General features: G+C 32.3%; 1 pseudogene; it reads left to right on the top strand.

Annotated features, from left to right (window-relative positions):
* The first annotated feature begins 11923 nt into the window (after positions 1-11923).
* LOC111026666 lies at positions 11924-12713 on the top strand (annotated as a pseudogene).
* Positions 12714-14932: the final 2219 nt, after the last annotated feature.

The raw sequence follows: 14932 nt of genomic DNA, 5'->3' as shown, positions 1-14932 counted from the left end.
ATTACACCCGAGTGACGAGGGAGGTAAACTTTATGTTTTTCACCTTGTCACGAAGGTGTTATTTCACCACAAACCGACTCTCCAATCACTGGCCGATTCGTTGAACCAGTTGTGGGGTCGATTGATTGATTTAGAAATAAAGAAATAAATCAATTGATCATTCCAAAGCTTGGGTGCAATTTGGATCGGCTGGATTGGTATCAGGTGCGTGGTCTGCTTTCCACCACATTCGGCCAAGGTACGGTCATTACAGTGTTTGATCCCCAATACGTAAGATTTTTTTATTAGTTTTTTTATTTTGTATACATCGTAAATAATTTATTGGGAAATTAATTCACTGCCTATTTCATTGTAAATGTAATTTATATAGCCTCAAATACTACCTCACAGATTTCCACCTCTGCGGGTGGAGAGCCGCGAGTTCTGCGCCTGCTGCAGATCGGCTGGAAGTATTGATATTACCCGTCGATCTTGCTAGTGCCAGAGATAATTCAACTTTGGACAGATGCCTCACAAACTTCAACTTGAAAGATGAGTAATTTTAATTTTAATTTTTAAATTCCATCTATACCGATCTACATGTAACTAAATACTAAAATGTTTGTTTCAATTTATTATTACAGATTGATATCCAACAGAGTTTGGTTCTCTTTTGAGAAGGGCCGCGTAGTTGCAGATTATGCAAATAGTAGAAATTTCATCATTTGGTTGAAGGGCGAGGTACTATTTCAGAACTTTGGAAACCCAAATCGACGACACATTGTCATTGGGGTTACGATCGTCGATTTGGGTATTTCCAAAGTGTGAAATAGATAATTATTCGGTGTTTTGTGCATTAGTTAGGTCCGCGCTGGCTGACAATGCACAAAACTTCGAAATTATAATTTGTGATCCGAATCCGTAAGTTAATTATATGGTTTTTCTTATATTATGATGTTTGGTATTAATTTTCACTAATTTATAAGCTGTCGAAGGTCAATGATGGCAATTACGGTGCAAGGAAAATAGCCGAGACATGGCCCATGCTGCATGCGCCTGACCGTGGCAGAATTGGGCTGGCACGAGGTCGTGGCGGTCTAATGCGTGGACGTGGTGGACACACTACCACACCGTCCACGACCATATATACAGAGGCTTTTAAATCAATTGTGTCCGGGATTGTGTCAGTCGGTTAGTTTCAATAGTAAAATATTTTAATAACTAATTTATATAATATTAATATTAGTTAAAAAATAGTCTCTAATATACTATAATTATTTAAATTTAGTTCAAATGGTACAACATGTACAACCGCCACCACCAGAAACATATAACTATGGGCCTCAATATAATGGTTTTCGGGGTCGCGGACGGGAACGTGGACGGTCAAATGTAACTTGCCATTCGTGCGGGGCGTTTGGACATTTGCGGCGAGACTGTCCAAAAAAATGTATGTACCTATAAACATTTAATTTAAAATTATATATTATTTATTTCCATTTTAAACTTCAATGAACGCTTTGTAATCCACAAGAATAATACATTTTATATACTATAATATTTTATTCTATGCGCCACTGCAGTTTTCCAATGTTATAACAGAAACAATTTTTTTTTTAACCCAAACGAAAAACTTCACAAAAAAATAAAATATGATATCAATAAACATGATTTGTTAATAATAAGGGGGTTCGGAACTTAATGCACATAAAATGTACTAAATATGCATGCACTTGTATGCGATTAAAAAGTACAAATATGCTTTAAAATATGCACTTATTTTCTTTTTAATGAAACATTATCATAAATATAAATATTTTACTAAATTAAACATTACATAAATACAAATATTTTAGTAAACTCAACATAATTGCAAAGTATAAGATAAGAGAAAATAAATAAATAGCTTGAAAAATTGTATGGAAATAAAATTGATTTTTTTTTTAAATGTTCCCATTAAATTACACATCATTAAAGCCAAAATAAAAATTAGAAAAATTTGGAACCTATTTGAAAATGATGATGCCTACAATAAAACCTAATGAGAACTCTCAAAATTAATATATGATTATTTTTTTTATTGCACCTTTTTCAAATTTTGTTATCAATTTATCAACAATTATTAAATATGTTCTAAAAAATGATAAAATTAAGAAATATGTGATTTAAATTACAAAGTCATTTAATATGAAAAAAATATGCACCATTAACTTATAAATTATAATATGTTTTGCGTTGTGTTGTGAAAATAATTTCAAGCCAATTAAATAACCAAATAAAAACATGCAATTGCAACAACACCCGAGCCCTAATAATTAGCAATGAACGTATAATTTGTAACATAAAATAATAACTATGAATATTACAAATACCTAGCATTAATAAAAATAATGTTTGTGCTTTTATTCTATTTTTATAATTTAATCTGAACAATAACAATGAGTACCATCAACGACGTTTAAAATATGTGTCAGTTATAGGCACATTATAATTTATTTTTGTAATCCCATTTGTGATTTGTTTTAATGTGTTATATTAATTTTTATTTTCTTATAATATTTCGTTTTGTAAAATGAAACCATATCAATTAGGACGCTAAACGAATTATTATTGTTTCTGTTTTAAATGCCCTAAATTGATGTTTCATGTATTTTCCAAAACACTTTGTGGTTATTGATGGGCGCATGTAAACTCCACCGGTATGTTTTTTTTACCTGAAGAAAAAATGTATATTCCACCGGTATGTTTTTTTTTTAAAACTGTAAGATTGCAGATTTATTATAATATATTTATTGTATTTAAATACAATAATTTAAAAAAAAAATTCATATAATAATCAAATAAAAAAAGTAGAAAATATATAATTATTAATAATAATTAACAATAATTTTTTTTAAAAATCTCATAAAAATAATATAAAATTGAAAAATATATAATTATAAATAATAATTAACAATCATTTAAAAAAAAAATCATATAAAAATTAAATAGAAAAAAATAGAAAAATCTATAATTATTAACATTACGTAAATAATACGTTCCCACATAATTTATGTACAGATTTATTATTTATATATATTATATTTAGATACTTATATCTTTTTTACATAATATTAAAATAAATGATATAATAATTTATAGTGATCACTAGTTCGTAGTTAAAATAAAGTTAATTAAAATAAATGAATAAAAAATAATTACTTAAAAAAAATGTAGGTTTTAAAAATTATAAAAGCGAGTTAAAGGTATTTTGAATTTTTACATTTTTGTATCGTATCAACTTGACTAGGTACCTAGCTGCAGTATAATTAAAATATTGAAAAAAGCAACGATATATTAGGTAAAGTTACTTGAATATTAAAAAAATACTAAAATATCTTACTAGTATAAAATAATAATAAGTATAATATATTTAATGGTTAATAATACATATTCCATCACTAAAAATATCATATAAATGTATTGGAAATACGGAATGCGTATTTCAGTATTTCATAATTAAATTTGATTTTATTTACCTACGTACTTACAGTTTATTCTTATTTATTATTGTGCAGTAATCCTTAATAGATTATGAAACCTTACCTATAAGCTCTTAGTATGTAGGTGAAAATTTCATTTCAAATATTAAGAAAATAAAATACAACTGGGAAACTCACAATATAAAAAAAGCCTTTACTTTTAGGAATTTTACTAAAATGAAAAACCGAAAACTAACACATACACGGGTTTCTATACCAATACGTTTATAAATTCGCAACTAAAGAATAAAAAGTTCCTAAATCCTTATGAAGGCTAAAACCTACGAAACATAGATAAAATATATGACCGCGATAAGGCGATAAACCAACAACGCCATTGTTAAGTTCACCTTTGTGATCGTGACTAATGACTTATGAGTTTAGACAAAATAACAGTTTGTCAGAGAAAAACCCGAAATTGTATGGTCTAAAGTATGTGTGATAAGTGATAACGTAAAAAAAATATTAAAGTATAATTTTAGTTAAGGATGTATAAAAAATGAAGTTATAAGGCTCAGATTTTAATACATTTATTTCTTTTTTCCAGAAATCGCAGAAATTTCTTAAATTATTTTGAATTATACTCGCGTACTATTTAGCATTTTATATTTATACATTTTTTTAAATTTTACAATTATCTAAATAAGTAAATTAGTTAATTTAGTTTAGTTCGGTTTAGTTTGGTCTAATTCAGTGTAGGGGAGAGTGTGGTAAGTGGACGAACCTAAGGATTGATTAATATTTTCATTATTAAAAAATAAACTGAAAATCATGAAATTTTGTACAAGCATTGCCTTAAATGTGAAGAATAACCTGTACTAATTTCAAGTTTTAATATTAAAGGGTTTATTACTTACAAATTTTACAAAAAAAAATTCTGAATTCGTCATCTTAACCCATACCTGGGGTAAGTTGACTGGTGTACATTATTACATGAATAAATCAACGAAATATAGAATAAATATTATGTTTCTTTAATCTATGATAATATTGAAAATATTATAATAAGTTACTTGAAATAAATTGATGAATATTACTTTTAATTAAATAATTTTATTTAAGGAATTAATTTATTAAAATGTTTCATACAAATTAAATGCACAATGAAAGTTAAGATTCAAGAAATAATACAAATTCAAATAATTCAATATCCTTTATTCAAAATTAACAACTTAATTATATAGACATTTTAGAAAAAAAAAAATAAGTTCTCGTTTAAACAAAACAATAAAAAATATTTAAAATTAAAATAAAATACTCGAAATTCTTAGGAACTTTCTTCAGTCATAATTAAGTATTAACAATTACATAATTATCATAATTAAAATACTTTTTAGTATATAATATAAACAAAATAAATTTGATTTCAATATCATAGTATTCAAAACTTAACAACAGAACAATTTAAAAAAATTAAGTCAGGTACTATCTCATGATATTAAAAACAATAGCTAGGTAGCTAAAACAAAAAAAAATACCTTTTTTTAGTAACTATCTTTTTTTCAGTTACACCTAAAACTAATTTTTAGTACATTATAATAAAAAGTTAACATATTACATTTCACACATTTCACAAGTATAAGTCTTGAAATTGTCTACACCAGCACATAATTCATGTGCCCATCTCACACATTTAATACAACGAATCCATTTCTCTCCATGTACGTCATTCTTATAAGGTCCGTTACAATAAAGGCAATCTTCATCAGCTGAATCCTCATTATCTGTGTCTACATAATGAGGTTCTTCATCTTCAGATGATTCAGGTAGTTGAAATAATGACTTTTTTACAGTTTTTCTTTTTAATGATTTAGTCTTTTTTGTTTTATTTTTTTCCAGCCGTTTTAATTGTCTTTCTACCTTTGCTTTCATCAATTCTTCTTTTAAATTCTTTTTTTTTTCAAGATGATTTTTTACTGGGGAACTTGTAAGTATCATAGATGGCAGTTTCTCTCTTTTTCGATTACTTAGAGTCTTAGTTGCTATAGGAAGGTTTGGCAGTTTATCAGTTCTAGGTTCACTAAGAACAGGTTCTTGAACATTAGATATGTAATCATCAAAAGTTAATCCATCTCTGTTACTAGGACCAAGTTGACACAGAAAACTTATGTCAATTTCATCTGTAGTGGTTGCTTCACATTGTTGAACTTGTTTCAAAATAATAGGAGTATCAGTGTTTTGATTAGTATCACTTGTAGGATATAAATCTGTTGTAGCAGCTGGAGCAAAGTCATCATCAGAGAAAATCAATGGATTAAATGGTTCGATCCCACATGCCTTAAATCCATTTAAAGCTGTTCTTAAAGTAGCTGCTCTTGAGTACGCACGCTTCCCCAAATAAATGGCCAATTAGTGATTCAGTTATAATGAATCCAGCATGACTTAAAATATAGTTGTCACATACTTGGTTATAATATGATTTTAAAGGCCTAAAAAAACTAACATCAAGAGGCTGTAACTTATGGGTGGTGTGTGGTGGAAAACCAAGCATAATTATAAAATTTAATCTGCACAATGTTATTGATTCCAATGAAGTATGTGAGGCATGATTATCAAGAATTAATAAAATAGGATTATTAATACTTGGTTTTGCATATTTTATAAAGTGGTCCAGATATAAAATAAAATTATCATTTGTCATCCACCCGCTTTCATGAGCTATTCCTCGACTGCCTGGGGGAGATCCTACCATAAATTCTGGACGCATACGTTTCCGTGGAATGATAAAAAAAGGTGGAATATAATCTCCTGACGAATTCATACCACATACAACAGTTACATTTTTTCCTCTCTCCCCAGATGAAACTTTTTCTACACGCTTTGTGCCCAATGGTGAAATGACTTTAGGTTGTCTAGTTGGTACAGTTGATAACACCCTGTTTCATCTACATTATAAATCTGGTGTGGTGTGTAGTTATTCTGCAATCTAATTTCTTTTAAAGCAGAAAAAAAGAGTTAACGTTTATTTTATTGAAACACATCAAACGACCAACTGATGTAGACTCAGGTGTTCTAAAGCTGAAACCAAAACTTTTCATAAACTTCTTAAGCCATTCCTGACCAGCTAACTTAACTTCCTTATTGAAACGATGTGCAATACCATTATTTTCAGCAAATTCATAAACTAATTTTTGACATTGCACTTTTGTTAAGCCAAAGGCTCTACGTTCAATGTCTGAAATGTATTTACTTAACTGTGCTAGTTGTTCTGAGGAAAATGTATCCCTAACCCGACCACCGTGTACAGGATAATCCTAATAAACATATTCAATGATCATATATTATAATAAATGACTGGATATTATAAATGTAATTATTTGTTTATATTTAAGCTTTGAACCTGTGCATTTAATTTGGCAATAGAAAGTACTAAAAATAAACAATAATGATATAGGTAGTTACAATTGATATAATGTACTCTATATCGTACAATTGAACAAATAACAATTACCTGAACTATAATGTTTAGATAAGATAATAAAATAAAAAAAGAGGTAGGAAAATAGAATTTAATATTTAATCATATTACCTATGTTTTAATTATATTTAACAATATGTAAATTCATAAATACACAGTCCAAATTTTTAAATGTATGAAAAAGATTTTTATATGTCTTAGGTTAGTACCTCTTTGTCTTTTTTGATGTACCGCCGTAGAGTGGGTTCGGGAATATCAAACTTTTTTGCGATGGCATTACATGATGAATTTCCCCTTTTAAATTCATCAATTGCCTTAAACATAGTATCACGCGACCATGAATTGTTGGTTTTTCTTGTATAAGTTCTCGCCATTTTAATCCTAATAAATTAATTGTTGCAAAAATTGTATACTTTTATATAATGTATAAATGTAAGTTGACGACATCGTCAACTTACCCATGTCAACTTGCCCCACAATTTTTTTTAAACGTTTTAATTATTCATCATCACAAACAGTTTGTCATAATTATCATAAATATATTCAAAATATAGCTAATAACATATAGTATCTAAAGTAAAAAATCAATTTAGTAATTATACTTACGGCACTTCATAAATCCTTACTTCAATTGAGTCGAAAATGTTATCAAAGCATGGTTTTGAGAAGAAACATTGATAAAATATTTAATTCGTATCAGAATAACCTCGGTATCGAGAAATAAGGGGTTCATAACATCATGTATGTAATCAGTTACTAATATCGATTGATATCATAATTTGTTAAGAATTATTATTAATTCGTCAACTTACCCGACTCGTCAACTTACCACACTCTCCCTACATACATTTTGGTTTTCATGCTAAGTCGTCCCTCCAAAATGTTCTTCATAGTAGAATCATCCTTGTGTCAACTAAATTATGTGGGGTGTTAAATTGGATTTGTTTTAACTTCTAATAACTAAGGAGGATTATTATTTGTAATGTCCATTAATAGGGTAGTACACAATTAATGATAAGTATATCCCCTGTTTTATGTGTAGTGACAGTATTGGGACAAGCAATTGTATTCAAAAATGTTTGTTATCAAGTTATTCCATTAATACTAATGTTATTTTTTAAAAGCTATTTGTAAAAATTTGATAATTTATGATCATAATGGGAGGTCTTTAACACAAAAATATATATAATCTAGTTTATTGTTATTCATTGTATGATTAAATGTTTAAGCTCGTTCCCCATTGTTGACCCTGCAGTTTTACCAAAATGTTAAATTAGTTTTGAATAATATTATAGACTGTTGGTGGGTTATTGTCGGATAATATACATTTTTTTCCTTAAAGCTGATTTAATTTGACTGTCAGGAATGCACCTGTAGAAGATCTTAATATTTTTTGTAATAATTGTAGTTTTAGGATTTCTATTTTCATTTTGGTACAATGTTTTTCATCATTTTATTCATCTTGTTGTTATTTCACTCTATTGATGCCTAAATGTACATTATAAGGTGTATATCACTTGCAGTTGATTTTTTTTTATTTTCATTAATACATTGTCCTATGATATAATCGTATATATTTACTCAAAATAGTAAAAACAATAACTGTTTATGAAATCCAATATTGGACGGTGTATATTTGGTGATATTTGCAAAAAATAAGTTTTAATTATTTAAAATACTTTAAAATGTTTCATTATGTTATACTTTTCAATGATAATAGTATAATATATCACTTATTTATATTTAATAATATTGTAATTTTAATAATTATTATAATCTGATTGATAATTATTATCATTCATCCATTTTGAATTATCTGAAAAATATTTTTATTAAGACTCCTTGTAAGAAATGAATAGGCAATATAGTATACAGGAATATGGTTACCTACCTTATCAGAAATGATAAGTGCTAAACGTCCGGGAGCTAACTTCACCACGGACTAAGATATACAGGACTGGAAACGACGTCGTTATCAATGGAACTAATGTACAACGTCGATCTTAACGCCATCTAGGTACGTAAGTGCATTACATAATAATAATTTAATAATTAATTGTTAAATTATTAAGTTGTAATTATTATTTATGATGCCTACTACCCACCACCTACCTAGTTTATATAAAAAAAAATGTATTATAATATTGAGTTAAGAATTAAGATCTAAAATTTACTTGTATAGATGAATTACCTATATACAATATAAGGTACCTTAATTGACAAGTAGTTTATGAGATTGAGATCAAATTTCAATAAAACTTTCATCTTACAAGCAGCACAGAACATTAGAGTATATCTTAGTCCGTGAACTTCACAGACATTGATTTCATCCGTTATTTTACTGCTAGATATCGCTTTTTGTTTATATCGATTGCGGATACACTAATTTTTAAAACAAACTATGTGTGTACCAGGAGAACATGTGGTATAATTAATTTTACATGATAAAAATTGATTTGTTCGTTTGCAGCAAGCTCAACCAAGGAATTAAAAATGTACACATGTTTTTTACACTGTATATATTTTTATCAAAAATTACATTTTTAAAGAGGATTATTTTTTTATAATCAGTTACTGAGGATAAGCTATTTGCTGAAGTTGTGTTTCGTGGTCTTCAACTTATCGTTTCATTAAACTGTTTTTAAGTTATAATTTTTTTTTTTTTAAATGAATTTCCAACAATGTCCAAACGATATCCAGGCATTGGTACATCAAATACGATTTAATTCATCACCAGCTTATTCGGAATTCTCTGAATTTTCAACAAGGATGAGAACGTTCAAAACATTTCCATCAAATACGGGTCAGAACAAATATAAATTGGCCCAGTATCTAAATCTGGATGATGTAGTTCTATGTCACTGGTGTGGAATAATTCTACATGATTTTGAAAATTTCGAAGATTGTTTCATAGAACATACTCGCTTTTCACCAAAATGTATATTTGTATTATTAATGAAAGGAAATCATTATATTCCAAAAGTATTAAGTAATTATTGTAAAACCGAAATTATTTGTAATTGCGAAACCGGTTCGTACGATACCATTTGTTAAATCATGTTTTTATATATATACTAGCTCTTCGAGCGTCGACGGGGGAGACCCCCAGACCCCCCGTGTTAGCTGAAAGTGGGTACCGATTGCGGAGACTGAGTAGTCGAAACTATAAAAATCGCGTTTGTAGGGGGGCGAGAAAATGTCAGAGAAGGTGATAAGGATTTGTGATAATGCATTTTCGTCGTGCCGTTTCGAAGGCGGGAACGTTTGAAAGTCTCGAAATATGTGATTGAACGGTCCAGTTTTGTGCTTTTACGAATGTCTAAACCAAAGAGTACAACTTATTAGCCGTTTTTGAGTGTCTAGCAAGTTAGTCACGACGAGGAAATACCGATTTCGGAGTAAAGGTGGTTGTAATTAAAAAAAAAAAACAAAAACAAAAAATGTTAGGTTCAATACCGCGTTCGAGTTCGAACAAAATATAATATGGCAAATACAATCAATGAATTAATCAGCTTTACGGTCATTTTTGTCACCCACATGGATTACCTGTGATTGTAACATCAGATAATGTCTTTGAAAACCGTCCTAAAACAATTAACAAATGAACTGCCCTGGCGCAACTTTCTTAGACTGCTGACTGTCGTGGAAGATGGTTCATAGGTTTTCATATATAATGATATAATAAAATTAAATAAAATGGCGGACAATAATAAATCGTGAGTATACAATTTAATATTTTTCAAAATTATTTTTAATTAATGTTTTTTAAAACACGTTCACCCAGATCGTATTTCTTTAATATTAATAGTATACTATATATATTATATTATGTTATTATAAATTTGCGATGAAAAGCGTGACCTAGTTTTGGGCGAACCGCGTGCTTTCCGTTAAATTAATTGAATATTTTGGTAATTTAATTTTTTACACGTTCACTACAGATCGCATTTATTCATTATTAATAATATAATGTATATATTATGTAAGGTCGACAAAACGTCTACTTCGCACCGGGACAAGGGCAAGAGCGGTTGCAAAACGAAGCTCTACATCGTACGAGGCTAACCGAGTTCTTCACGCTCAACATAAACGACGTGGAAGCTCGACAATACCTGTACACCGATATACCGACGCATTACACGTGGAACGCGGCTCAGCGGACGTGGGCGCGGCGCCGGAGAATGATGGCAAACGAGACGTTGGCTCGGATGTACATCGTCAACCCGCTGGATCGTACACCGCGGCGGCCGTTGCACTCGGGTTATTGGAAGGCGACCGAGCGTGGCGGGCCTGTCTGACGGAATCGGCGGCGTTGGACGCACCGCGGCAACCGCGGTATCTGTTCGTCACGATACAGGTGTTCTGTGAGCCGTCTAACCCGCTGGCGTTGTACGAGGCGAAAGTAGCAAACCTGACGGAGGATTTCAATAGGCACCTCCAAGACGTCGACCGCGCGAGGGCCGTGTGTCTGAACGCCATCGGGGATCTACTTCGTGCGCACGGAAAGTCGCTGGGTGACTACAGTTTGCCCCTGCCCGACCCCTTAATGCTGGAACCGACTCTGTACGGATGCCTCATTTGGTCGCTCCGCAACAGTGGCCGGTCGGTGTTATGCGTCACATTCACCGTGATCGCTGCGTCACTCATGGACGTCGGCATGACCGTGGACTCGACGTTCGGATTGCCGTTCGGCACGTTGCCGACGACTCTACATCGACCATCACCATGCAGTCCGAGCGAACGCGCAGGATACGCGACGCGACACTCATCGTGTGGGACGAAGCGCCAATGTCCCCGGGACTGCAACTGACGGTGGTGGACCGCCTGCTCATGGACGTCATGGGATCAGAATTACCGTTCGGCGGTAAACCCATGGTGTTCACGGGCGACTTCAGGCAGATATTGCCCGCGGTCCTAAGAGGATTGAGGGCTGTCATCGTCATGGCTTCGATCAAGCACAACAGTCTGTGGTGCAGTCATGGATCACTTCAACCTGGTCCGCAACATGAGCGCCGACAACGACGCGCGCTTCGCCGCTTGGTAGCTCCAGCTCGGCAACGGTCGACGGTGTCCCAGACACCGTGCATATTCCCCGAGAAATGACATGTGACGTTGCTGATCTCATAGATTTCGTCCATCCGGAGCGAATATCGTTGGCCAACATCGACGACTTTTCTCGGAGAATCGTTCCGTGTCCCAGGAACGACGAATGTCGAGCCGTCAACAGGGACGTGCTTCAGCGCGTCGACGGTGCCTAGAGGAGCTACATCTCCATCGTCACCGTGGTCGTCGACGATCCCGACGAAGTGGCCAATTTCCCCACAGAATTCCTCAATAGTTTGGAACCGGACGGCCTGCCGCCGTACCGGCTGACGTTGAAGGTGGGGTCAATCGTCATGCTGCTCAGAAATCTCGATCCGAAGAGACGGCTGTGCAATGGCACAAGGTTGGTGGTCACCGAACTCCGTTATCACAATTTCAAGGACAGGATTTTGAACGGTGACGCACAGGAAGATATCGTCGTGCCTGCGATACCGCTCACGTCCAGCGGCGAGGACGACCTGCCCATCATAATGCGACACGTTCAGTTCTCAGTAAGGTTGTCGTTCGCCATGACCATCAACAAGTCGCAGGGTCAGACGTTCGACCGAGTGGGTTTGCTACTGCCGTCGCCCGTGTTCACGAACGGGCAACTGTACGTGGTATTCTCGAGAGTGAGAAATGCACAGTCACTGAGAGTCGGCATGTACACCGATGTCACCAAGAACATCGTGTACAGGGAGGTTCTGGACTAATGTGTTGGTAAGCATGTCGGTTTAACAAGGCTAAAATATTTTTCAAACATAATATATTATGCTGCTGTTATTCTTGTAAGATGTCACACATAGCTCTGACACGGTTACTATATTTTTCAAACACAATATATTGCGCTGTGGTTATTCTTGTGCTTCGTGGTCTTTGTGGTGGAGAGAAAGTTTGACAAACTCCACGTGATTCTCTCTGGATGCGGATTCACTATGATATGAGTTTATAGTGAATTCGTAACTAATGTCAACATTTTTATTGTGTTGTTATATTGTATTCAATAACTGTTATTAGCTATAGTAATATGTTTACAATATGTCCGTTACATAAACTATATTAACATTAACCTAAACATTATTTGATAATAATTATTAATTTGTGTCATGTAACAGTTTGTACAAACTACACCACTGGGAATTGCTGTTAATTTATTTTTGTTCTATTAACGATTGAGATTTTATTTTATTTCATTATATGTGTAACAATTGCAACTAATTAAAAAAATTCTTAGTAATAATAATCTTCATATTTTAGAGTATTTAATTAAATAAGGATATTGCTGCTTAACTTATCTTATTTATCAACTTTGCAACAAATTGCAATTCATTAAATTATATTAACAACGACAATATTTGATTTTATCACTGTAGAGTAGCGTTCTAAACTTGAAATCAAACTAATCAATCAATAAATTAGATTAATAATATCTATAAAAAATAAATTTCACAATGTATGTGAGTATCATTATGTTAAAAACAATAATTTGTGAAACAATCAATTGGTTGTAATTTCTTTTTCGTGGAGCATAGTAGATATCTTACTAGAAATAAAACACACCAAGTGTAAAGTAATTAAAGGGATAATTGACAACAAATGATGTCATCATAAAAGTTGTGTCCTAAGTTTTACCGTAATAACCATAATCATATAGGTAACCAGACATGGAGTATTCAAAACAGTTGTCAAGTTCTACAGCTAATTGTTACATGTACATCTTCGTACAAACCACTCAAACTCTTAGGTATTTTGTATTTTCATTTATTTCATTGAACCTTAGAATATTGTCTGACTTTAGATTCCAACACTGTATGTAATATATTCAATTATATTATCGTATTTCATTGACTTGCCTACCATAATATCGTATTCAATGATGGTTCACTACACACCAGATTTTTATTTTCTAATTGTTGTTCTATTGTATGAATACATAAATAACTGATGAAAATTTAAATTCCATTCTTACCGCGCACACAAAATATGGAAATTACAAAATACCCAATAAAAAAAAAATAAAAAATTCCCAGTTGAAAAGGAACATAAATTAAAGAAAAGCACATGTCTTTTGTTACTATTTCATTAGTTTATTCAGCTGAAAAAAAAACAAAACAATTGAAAAGTATTATCAAAATTTCCAGAGCAAAGAATGTTCCTGTAAAAACTTACTGTTGGCCGGTGGCAGTTCTGGAATCGCTTGAAAATAATGCGCTCAATTAGATTTAATTATTCTTTTTTATACACTAAAAATAATATTCTTACATCTTCCGTCGCCGACGTCGGCCCACCACCTCCATGGATCTCCTGAAATTAACGGGTTTATTTAAATTTATTTAAGATTATATTATATTATCAAGAGCCATTTTAATTATGCAAAATATACTTGCCTTTGTGGCCGTACAGCGGGGGGTTGTTGGCCCGGAGAACGTTCGCGTGCTGCCCGCTGAAAACAATATATATTTAATTAGAACTAAGCGTATTCCAAAAGGATAATATCTTCTTAACGTACAGAGTGACTTACTTCGACCTGGGTCAGGGTGCGGTCCGACGTCCCCGAACACCTTGACAACCGGGAGCGGGACTGTGAGCGGATTCGCAGAGTGGAGAGCGGCAGAGAAAACGAGCGTTCCCTGATGAATGGTGAATTTTACTAGGCCACCCACAAATTATAATTCTTCGCAAGCAATAATGTGTTCATTCTTTAATAAGATAGGTCATAATATACATAATTGCTATAAAAAACGTAACGATGAAAGTAGAAATGGTAATTCGGGAAACGCGAATGTATCGAACGAGGAACGCGGTACCCGTTCGATAAACCAGATAATCGCAGAGGAGATGCACGATGTTTCCACATCGACGCAGTAACAAATAATAACCATATAACATGTAAATCAGCCGCTAGTAAAACAAATGAATTAAGCTTACTAAT

The sequence above is a fragment of the Myzus persicae genome, unplaced genomic scaffold (assembly GCF_001856785.1).
Source record: "Myzus persicae strain clone G006 unplaced genomic scaffold, MPER_G0061.0, whole genome shotgun sequence".
Taxonomy (NCBI): Eukaryota; Metazoa; Arthropoda; class Insecta; order Hemiptera; family Aphididae; genus Myzus; species Myzus persicae.
This window is presented reverse-complemented; position numbering and strand designations above follow the sequence as displayed.